Here is an 11599-nt window from a genome sequence, read left to right on the forward strand (position 1 = left end):
CTCACAAGCAGCAAAAAAGAGGAGCTAGGATTTGAATCCACGTCTACCTGATTCAAGAGCCCAGATTTTTTCATTGTCTTCCATCACCTGAACAAACATTTACCATATGCTACACAGTGCACAGGGAAGTACCTACAAAGATGACTAGGTCACCGTCTCCCTGGCCTCCCATAGGTAATACTGATTGGGGCTGTGTGGGTGGGTGCTAAGTCTGTTAGATACAAAAACTATCAAACTCTTTGTTTATAAACAGGTGGGTGAGAAAGTGCACATAGTACTATGAATTCATGAAGTTCTAACAAATGTAGAAAGAGGACTACATACTGAAAGAAAATAGGACCTTAACTCTAACTTAAGGTAAACCAATAGCATAGAAAAATGCCATTCTCAAGGACTTAAGAGAACAATAACAACAAAATTGCCTACTGTAGAAATGGAATTAGATGCCCACAGGAAAGGGTTTACTGATAAGATCAGGGACCTCCCTATATGTTATTAAGAAGCAATACTCTAAAATATAAAAATATCATGGTAGATTTAGAAATGCCAGAGCTGGGAAAGCCACCCGGACTAAGAAGGAGTTCATGACAGCATGACAAGTGCAAGGAAGTTACTTGACCATTATATAAACAATAATAAAAAATAGAAAGAGGGCCAGCAGGTGGCATGGAGGTTAAGTCAGCAGATCACGTAAGGTCAACTTTGTGGATTGAGTCCTGGATTTGGCAGCTTGAAAATCATGTTAGACATGTGTGCACATGTGCCTAGAATCCCAAGAGGAGACTGGATAGAGAAGGGATTGTGGCATAGCCATCCCGGGGAGAGGGGGGTGATTTCTCACCTTCCTTCTCTCTCTCTCTCTCTCAATCTCTCTGGTAAGTGCACAAGCCCTATAGTGAAACTTAAAAAAAATTAAAATTAGATGTGCCTGGCAGGTGGCATGGTGATTAGAGGTGCTGGATTCCCACATGGTCTACCATGGTTCAAGTCCTGGACCCAGTGGCTTGCTTTCCCTTTTTCTCTCTCTCTCTCACATCTCTGGTCAAAATAAAAATAATAACAACCAACTGGAATTAAATAAATAAATAATTCTTTTTAAAAAAGTATAATTAGAAACATTATTTTTCTTACTCTGTGGCCTGATATACTGATGAATTTATTGTCTTTCTGATAGGGGGATGGATGGTTGTATTAGACTACATAAACCACATGATTCCATCTTTTCAGAGAATCCCACATCCTGTACTACCTCTTCACTCACTAGTAAGAACAGCCACCATAATAAATACCTACTGAGCCAAGTACTTCAAGTACTTCACTGTGTTCCCCCTGAAGGCTCTTGGGGAAATTCTGTTCCTTGCCTCTTTCTAGCTTCTGGTGGCTCCAGGTGTTACTTGGTTTGTGGCAGTGGCACTCCAATCTTTTGTCTTCACATGTCATTCTACCTTGTGTCTCTGTCCTCTGGGTCTCTTATAAGGACATTCACCATCAAATTTAAGACCCACTCTAATCCAGGATGGTCTTCCGTAGAGATCCTTATCTTGAATACATATCCAAACATCCATATTCCAAATAAAGTCACATTCCAAATTTCTGATTGGACATGTCTTGGGGTGGAGGGAAATAAGGGCTTACAACTAGAAGCCAAGTTAGAATTTTAGCTTAAATCTAACACACTTCAAAACCCTAGCTCTTTATGCTAAAGCAAACTTCCTCCACCAGCCAGCTGTCTGTGTTTATTTGGTTTCCTAAATTGATTTCCTACTGGGAAGAGGATTCACTGATTGACATAAATTTGCTTTGTAGTTTTTATCAAGATAAATTAATAAGTTGACATTTTGTTTTCTAAAACATTGCGTTATGAGTTTAGATTGTGTGAAACTTGTTCCACAGAGTTTGATCACTGCCTGGATAAAACTGACAAAGTTGAGTTTTAGAACCTGCAAAACTAAAATTGGATCCTTAATCAAGACCAATATGCCTTTGGGGTCTATGCATCTCACAGCCTACCAGCCATGACCGTTTCTTTGCTATATAAGTGACCATGAACCATGACATAACAGGATATCACAAACTTTTGTGTGTACAGATTTTTCTAATCATTGAAGAGCTTAAAAGGAGGAATTTTGTGTCCATCTCAATATTATATCCAAGAAAGATTCTTTTTTTTTTTTTTGAGAGATTTTCACTGTAGGGCGTATGCGCTCGCCAGACAGACAGAGAGAGACATAGAGACAGAAAGCGAGAAATCACCCCCCAGGGGGGATGGTCACGCCGCAATCCCTTCTCCTCCATTCTCCTCTCAGGATCTTGGGCACGCACGCACACGCACCCGGCGTGAGTTTTAAGCCACCGGGTCCGGGACACGAACCGCAGTCGACTACGTGGGAGTACAGTGACATAGCCATTACGCTAACTGCTGGTTCCCTCCAAGAAAGATTCTTCATAGCATCTACTTACTATGTTTGCTTTTGAGCCTTAGCCCTGACCATCAGGTCACAGGGAAGGAGCTATGTCTAAAAGTTCATTATCACATTAAGATGAAGATTGTACAGAAAAATAGCAATCCAAAAAAAGTAGGAATTTCCTGTGCCTGTAAGTTAATCGGTGTCTTTCCAGGGCAATTACCCCAGCTGACCAGTTAACACTGGCCTGTTCATACCTTGATAATAAAAATATTCCTAGAAATATATTTCTCAGATTATGGTCAGTTTGTGGACTGTCTGTAGTGGTGGTCCTCAGAGTGGTGTTACCCAAGTAGCTTAAAAATGTCTATTTCTAGGACCCACAGGTGGCACAGGTTGAGGCACTAGATTCCCACATGGCTGACCACGTTTCAAGTCCCAGACTTGGTGGCTTGAGAATCAAGCTAGGCATGCGTGCGCTGGTGCTCAAAATCCCAATAGGAGAATGGAGGAGAAGGGACTTCAATGTGGCTATCCCCTCTGGGGGAGGTGATTTCTCATTTTCCTTCTGTCTCTCTTAAGGTGAGTTAACACACCTTATGACAAAAAAACAAACCAAACCAAACCAAACAAAAAAAAAAGCCTATTTCCTGGTTCTTATGCAAGGCTTATTGAATTAGTATTTCTGTATATGGAGTCCAGGAACCTACATTTTAAAACAAGTACCTGGAATAATTTTGATACACATTCAAATTTAAGAACCATTGCATTCTGGTGAAATCAGGCTTCCACAACATTGAAACACACATTAAATTCCAAATGATCATTTGCAATTTTAGCCAGTAGCCAATTACAGTATTGTATCCTTGCAGCATGAACTGTAGGTTTTAGTGTGTGTGACAATATCATTTTATACAGCTTGATTTGAATCAAAGCAAAGGCAGTTATGGCAAGATTTCCTAATCCTGCTCTCCTGAGACAATTTATGTAATAACTTTTGAGGAGAAAGCAATAACCTCTCCTTAATATCTTAAATTGATCTCTAAGGTCCCTTTTGGCTTCAACATTCTGATTCTTTGAATGTTTCTAGGGCTTTGAATCTGTTTGTGACATACACATTGCTTGTTATAGATTAAACCTATTTCCCTTTTTCCAGGCAACAAATTTCTGTAGAAGGCTAGTTGTTGGTAATCTTCCCAGGAGTTTTCTAATAACATATACTTACTCCCAGTATCATTGTGAAGAGTGAGTGAGATAATAAATGTAAAGTGCCAACCAAAGAAGTGGTTAATAAACGTTCATACTGTTTCCAGTGCATCGTTACAATAATATCTTTTGAATTATTGAAAATATAACATCAGAGAGCTACAGCTGAATGAAAACAAGGGAATCAGCTGTATTGACAAAATTGGGTTTATTTAGCTTTAGGGAAACTATACAGAGCCCAAATCTCTACAGACTGGCTCAGCTGCAAAACAGTAAGATGTCCTGGGGAGGATGTGGGTACCTGTCACACATATTGCCTTAGAGAAAAACTGTAGTAACTTTGACCTACCAAAGGTTTTGACCTAAAACTGCTTCCAATCTTCAACACGCTTCCTAAGTTAGTACTTTTAAAAATGTGTTCTATGTAATAGCAATTCCTGGGAATGGGAAATAACAGTATTACATAAAACAGCTCCATGAACAAACAACATTGTGAACCACTGGATTATTCAATGTGGTTTCCCAGCTGCAAGAATATTTGGAATTCTTTAATATGAATCTCCAAGAGAAGGATGAAGTGCAATGGGTTTTTAAAATATGTCATGACCTCACTCACAGGGATGGTGGTGAGGAACTAGTAGTTCTAAGAAATACAACTATGAGAACACTGCTTCAAGGTCTCTTGACCTCTCACTTGCTAACAGGAATAGACACTTTCTAGACCTTAAATGGCAAAAGCTAACAATTATGTGCTGAGTTGTAGAGTACTATCCCTTAGTCACCTAGTGCCCTCGTTTTCTTCTCTTCACAGCTGAGATTCTATGTCAATCATTATAGTCACTCTTTTACATATACCCTAGCCTCTGAACCCTCCCTTTTTTGTTATCATATGTGAATGGTGGACATCCAATCTTGGTTACATCCACCTTTGTATATTCCAGACTTGCCCCAGCAACCTAATGAGATTACCTAAAAGCTTATATGCATGGCGACTTGTCTCACTTTAGATGTGTGACTGCTAACCTTAAGTGGGCCCTTAATGCTACCTTGCCCTGCTATTGCACTACTACATTTCTTTCATTTATTTGTTCTCTGATTCTTCTAAATGACTGTTTTACACCTTTCCTGTCCTCAAACTTACGTGTCTTCTCATTTTCTCTCTCAGTTGCTGATCTTCCTTTTTATATCACTGAGAAAATAAAAAGGGTCAAAAAAGAACTCACACCATTATATCTACCAACCTGCTTGTATCCATACCCACATACCTTGCCTCTCCTATTGTCACTATGAAGAGTTGTGATTCCATTAAATGCTAACTCCCCTTCACTTATATACTAGATCTTCTCACTACTTGCATAATCAATTCATTACTCATTTCTTCTCCCTCTATGACATCAGCAATTTTTTCTCTCACCAAATCAACTGTCTCTGATGTTTAAAATAAGCCTGTTCTCTTCACCCAAGCTACTTCCTTATCTCTCTCCTTCTCCTTAGTGCAAAATTTCTCAAAAGAGTTGTCTATGTTCATTAGCCTCATTGTCTCCCTTCTCATTCTCTCTTGAACCCTCTCTAATTAGGTTCTTTTTTTTTTTTTTTGAGAGATTTTTGCTGTAGGGCGCATGTGCTTGCCAGAAAGACAGAGAGATAGAAAGCGAGAAATCACTCCCCAGCGGGGATGGCCATGCCGCAATCCCTTCTCCTCCATTCTCCTCTTGGGATCTTGGGCACACACGCACACGCGCCCGGCGTGAGTTTAAGCCACCAGGTCCAGGACTCAAACTGCGGTCAACTACATGGGAGTCCAGCAACATAGCCATTACATTACACTAACTGCTGGTCCCTCTAATCAGGTTCTTAACACCATTACTCCATTAAATGTTTCATGGCAAGGTCAATGATATCTCCTCAGTGCTAAATCCAATGGTCATTTTATTGATTGTATTTTATATTTTAAATTTGAACACTTCTCACCATCTCCACTTATACCACCTTAGTCCAAGCCAGCATAATTTCTTACTTGGATAATGGTAAAATCTATAAACATGTACATCAGATCATGTCATGTTTCTGCTAAGAATCCTCCATGACTTTTTACATTGTTCACAGTCAAAGCCAAAGCTCTTTTTTTAAAATTTAAAAAAAAAATTGTTATTATCATTATAATCTTCTTTATATTACATTGGATTACATATAACTTTACAGTGTATTACATTGTTTTTTCAAAAGGGAATGCCATGCATGTCAGTCAATACAGAGACATTAATCTCCCCACTTCTACATTCCATATCTTTTCTGTTTTCCCCAATCATTATTTTTATTATTCTAATTATTTTTATAAAACAGTCAATTGCTATTTCTCTCTATTGTTCACTTGCTATCTTTCTCTATCCTCTTCTCTTCACTTACCCCATTCCACACTGTCCTATTCTCATTAAGTACCTTCACTGTGTTTATGTCCTCCGAATTTTTGCTCTCTATTATAGAGTGCGGATAGTCGGTATATATTGAGTGGATACATACAATATCTTTCTTTCATAGCCTGGCTTACTTCACTCAGCAATAGATCCTCCATATCTGACCATTTTCTATCAAATTCCAGGGTCTTGTTATTTTTTATGGCTGAGTAGTATTCCATAGAGTATATATACCACACTTTTCCAATCCATTCATCAGTTTGTGGACATTTAGGTTGGTTCCATGTCTTGGCAATTGTGAATAATGCTGCAATAAACATGGATGTGCAAGCACTTTTCTGACTGAGCGTTCTCCTGTCTTTTGGGTAAATACCCAGAAGTGGGATTGCTGGATCAAATGGTAGTTCTATTTGTAGATCTTTGAGGAACCTCCATATTGTTCTCCACAGTGGTTGAACTAGTTTACATTCCCACCAACAGTGTAGGAGGGTTCCCTTTTCACCACATCCCCGCCAACACTTATCACTTTTTATATTCTTAATCTTTGCCATTCTGACAGGGGTTAGGTCAAAGCCAAAGCTCTTAAGATGACCTATAAGATTCTACATGATTTGCCTGTTTGTCATTACCTGTCTGATCTTATTACATACCACTACTCCCCTTGTCACTCAGCCCCAGTCATGTGGCCTACTTGTTGCTCCTTACACACACCAGGAAAACTCCCAGAGGGTCTTTGCTGCCACCTTTAACTAGAATGTTCTTTACCCATGAAGCCATAGGCTTGCTGACTTCCTTGTCTCAAGTTTCAGTGTAAATGACATTTTATCAGTGTTATTTTCTTGAACACCTTATTTAAAAATCACCACTCTCTTTATACTTCCTGGACATTTTCTTTTCTTCTCTTTCTTTTCTTTCTCTCTTTCTTTCTTTCCTTTTCTTTCTTTCTTCCTTTGTTTCTTTCTTCTTTTTAGAGATATTTTTGCTACAGTGTATGTGCTTACCAGATAGACATAGAAAGATAGAAAGAAATCACCCCCAGGGGAATGGCCACATCACAATCCCTTTTCCTCCATTCTCCTCTGGGAAATTTGGGCATGCAGACACACTCACTCAGCATGAGTTTAAAGCTGCCAGGTCCAGGACTCAAACCGTAGTTGCCTGTATGAGAGCCCAATGATGCAACCATTATGCCATCTGCTTGTCCTGACCTTGCCATTTTCTAATAAAGTAATATTTACTTATTTATTTACTATCTATTTCCATCACTAGAATGTAAGCTTTAGGAAGGCAAAGATTTTATTTTGCCACTGCTGTATCCTCAGTACCTAATACATTACCTGACACATAACAGGCATAAATATCTGTCAAGTTAATAACAAAGGACTCTAAATATGACAAGAGTTCTAAGATTCCTGTCATCTCCAAGTGGACACAGTTCTCCTTTATCATCTAAAGTAATCTCCCTCCCAGTGTAGAGCTTCTCTATACTACATTTCTAGAGGATGGCTTTACTCTTTACATGAGAACTTCGAGGAAGTTCCATATATCCTTAAGCAAAATGCTCCATAATTCCAGTTATTTAATTCCTAGAAAGATCTTTGCCAAGTGTCCTTTTCTGATACATAGCATTTTTGGATAGGTATAAGATGTCTATGATATGAGATGCCAAATATTCGAGAGTAAGTAGTGAAAAACTTATATTCTATTACCTTCCAGTGCTACCCCCTCCCCATTGTAAGCCACCTCTTTTTTTTAATGAGAATTATTGCACAAATCCTTTAGAAACATATGTCACTCCTCTGTTATTTAGCTAAAACCAGCCTGATGCATCTCATCTGAGTCAAAGGAAAAGTTAAAATCTCCCACTGCCACCAGCCACCAAGGTCACCTCCTACAGGCAACCACTTTTACCAGTTTATTGTGTCCTATTCCAGATGTAGCCCTACATTGCAAAAGTCTACAAAAAGGAAGGGGGGGGTCTATAAAAGTTCATGGAAGGGCCAGCAAGTGGCATAGAGGTTAAGACAACTGGATCCCACATGGCCAACTCTGAAGTTTGAGTCATGGACCCCGCAGCTTGAAAATCATGCCAGGCATGTGTGTGTGCATGCTCAAAATCCCAAGAGGAGAATGGAGGAGAAGGGATTGTAGTGTGGCCATCCCATCTGAGGGGTGATATTTTTCTTTTTCTCTCTCTCTCTGTCTCTGTAGCAAGTGATGTGCCCTATAGCAAAAATCTTAAAAAAAAAAAAAGTTCACCAAAAATGCGTATTATGAGAAATTATGCATGGATTTCATTATTTGCACCAAAATACATGCATACTATAATTCTATTCTTCTATGAACTTTTTGAAGTCACCTCATAAACACCCATCTGTGTATGTTTAATTATTTTAAAACCATACACACTATTGTGTGACTTCCTTTGTTTTCACTTGTTTTTACCCCATTCATTTTAATGGCTGTGCAGTTACCCACTGTATGATTGCTGTATTCCAGAGATTCTTAGTCTGGAGTCCATGTATGAGCTTCACTGGGTTTATGAATCTCCTGAAACTGCATATCAGAATCTGTGTGCATTGTATATAGGGAAATAATCCAGCAGAGAGGACTCTTACCTTTTACCAGATTCTAAGGGATCTGAGACCCAAAACAGTAAAGAATCACTATACTGAGTTTGAATCTGCCTTCCTAAAACTTCCACCCCTTGTCTTTAATTCTACGGTTTGAAGCAGTTCTGTCCGAGACTGGTTCGCAGAGAACATACAACAAATATTTGTCAAATGAATAAAGGGACACACAAAATGAATCTACTTCTTTTTTTGTGTTAGCTTTTGGTAAAATTGAAGAAACCATTGTTTTCTTCTAAGTCATTTTTTCACCAAAATTACTTAATTCCCTTAACTTTTCCTAATTTAAAATTGTTCCCAAATTCATATGCTTTTTCCCTCCCCTGGACATGCTCTAGCATGTTTTTTTACCCTCAAATACCTTCAAGGTCAAGTAGATAATAATAATTAAGAAGTTAAGTAGACCAGGTATGAGACAATGACAAGTTGTGGGACATAGAGTCTCACAGTTGTGTAAACACATTCATATTCAAACTAATACATAACACATAGATATATAATCAAATAAAAGACATTTTAGGCCAATTTTGGCCTGTAAATATTTGGAACTCATATAGTTTGTCAATACCTCTTTTGCATCTCTGCACTCCATTACTCCAACCATGTCCTCCCTATAAACCCAACAATTTAGTCATACTAAGCTAGTTCCTGTTTTTTAAATACCCCTTATGATCCCTTGCTATTATTCATTCACCCATATGACCCTCTCTGTATGTATGTGTGTGTACACGCACACATATATGTATACATGTATATTCATAAAGCAAGAAAGGAAAACTTCAATATTTCAGAAACAAAAGGGAATTCACAATCACGTCAATGACCATGGATTGAAGTGTTACAACTTACAGGTCACACAGTGGTGCAGTGGTAAAGTGCAATACTCTGTGAGGCTTACTCACATCTTAAGACCTCCCTGAGTACATTGGGCACATGTGTACCCATGATTTGAACCTGACTGAGGCTAGGTGTGGATTGCAGTGTGAAACCCTGTTACAGGTGCTGAATCTCTGTCTCTGTCTCGGTATCTTTTTGCCCTTCTTGCTTGTGAAAGAAATAAACAAATACACTCTTAAAAAAGGAAGTTTCATAATTTACAGGAAATAAGAGACTAAATACATACCATCTCAAACTAGCCCAAAAAATTGAAGGACAGGGACTTCTTCCAAACTCATTGTATGAGACCAGCATTATCCTGATACCAAAACCAGGCAAAGACATACCAAACAAAAAAAAACTACAGACCAATACCCGGATGAACATAGATGCAAAACTTCTCAACAAAATACTAGCAAACCCAACACAGCAGCATATTAAAAAGATGATATACAAGGACCAATAAGAATTTGCTCCAGGGATACAAAGATGGTACAACACATGCAAATCAATAGATGCGATACAGGGGTCAGCAGGTGGCATAGTGGTTGTATTGCTAGACTCTCACATGGTCATCTGTGGTTTGAATCCTGGAACCAGTGGCTTGAATTCATGCCTGGTGCATGTACATGCATGCTCAAGATCCCGGGAGGAGAATGGAGGAGATGGGACTGTGGCATGGCCATCCACCCCGTCCCCAGGAGGTGATTTCTCACTTTCCTTCTCACTGTCTCTGTCACACTCTCTCTCTGGTGAGCACTCATGCCCTAAGGCAAAAACCTCTAAAAAATATGTGATACATTACATTACTTTAACAGAATGAAAGACGAAAACCATATGATCATCTCAATAGAAGCAGAAATTGCATTTGATAAAATTCAACATCCCAGTGCTAGCAGGTGGTGTAGTGGTTAAGGTGCTGGACTCTCACATGATAGAGCATGATTCAAGTCCTAGACCCAGCAGCTTGAAACTCAGGCTGAGTGTATTTGCATGCAAGCCCAAAATGCTGAGAGGAGAATGGAGGAGAAGGGACTGTGACATAGCCATACCCACAGGGGGTGGTGGTGATCTCTTGTTTTAGACTCTGTCTCTCTGGCAAATGCACATGCCCTATAGCAAAAATCTCTCCAAAAAAATCAGCATCCTTTTATAATAAAACTCACAATGAATTATATATAAAAGGCATAAGCATCAACACAAAAAGGCTTATATGACAAACCCATAGCTAACATCATACTGAATGAGGAAATGTTGATAGCTTTTTCTCTGAGATCTGGAACAAGAAAAGAGTGCCCAGTTTTCATTCTTATTCAACATAGTACTGGAGGTCCTAGCTAGAGCAATTAGGAAAGAGAAAGTGTAGATACCAGAGACTGTATGGGAGGAGAGTGGATAGTAGGAGGTGGGTGGGAAGGGCTTGGTAGACAATGATGTATATGGTAATATCCTTGATTTGATTGTCACATACTATGAAGAACTATATCTGTACTATAGAGATGTACAATGATTAAGTATAAATTAAAAAAAATAAATAAAGAGTATACAAATTGGAAAGGAGGAAGTCAAACTGCTCCTATTTGCAGATAAGAAAACATAACATGGAGCGAACTAGATTTTTCAGGGAATGAAGATTTTCTACTGATAATTCAGCCTCCAACAAACGAGCTAGTGGCAGAAGCCGGGCCTTCAGAAGAAGGTTCCACATGGTTGCAGCGAGCTAGATTTTTCAGGGAATGAAGATTTTCTACTGAGAATTCAGCCTCCAACAAACGAGCTACTAGCTGAACTTCAAGAATTTGAAAGAAACACACCATGCATCAGATGACAAGAAATCACTGCTGGATCATGAGAAATATGGGAAAATGAAAAAAATACCTCTCCTCCAAGGGAAAAGAGTAACTCTTCTTCATTCACAAGCAGTTCAGTGAAAATCATGGAAATGTCTGATAAGGAATTTAGATCATTCATAATGTCAAAACTAACAGAGATGGAAGAGAAGAGAGATAATGAACTGCTAAAGAGAAAGGAGAAAGAAGTTGACGAGTTCCAGGAGATGAGGAAATTC

The sequence above is a fragment of the Tupaia chinensis genome, unplaced genomic scaffold (genome assembly GCF_000334495.1).
Source record: "Tupaia chinensis unplaced genomic scaffold, TupChi_1.0 Scaffold144991_2, whole genome shotgun sequence".
NCBI lineage: Eukaryota > Metazoa > Chordata > Mammalia > Scandentia > Tupaiidae > Tupaia > Tupaia belangeri.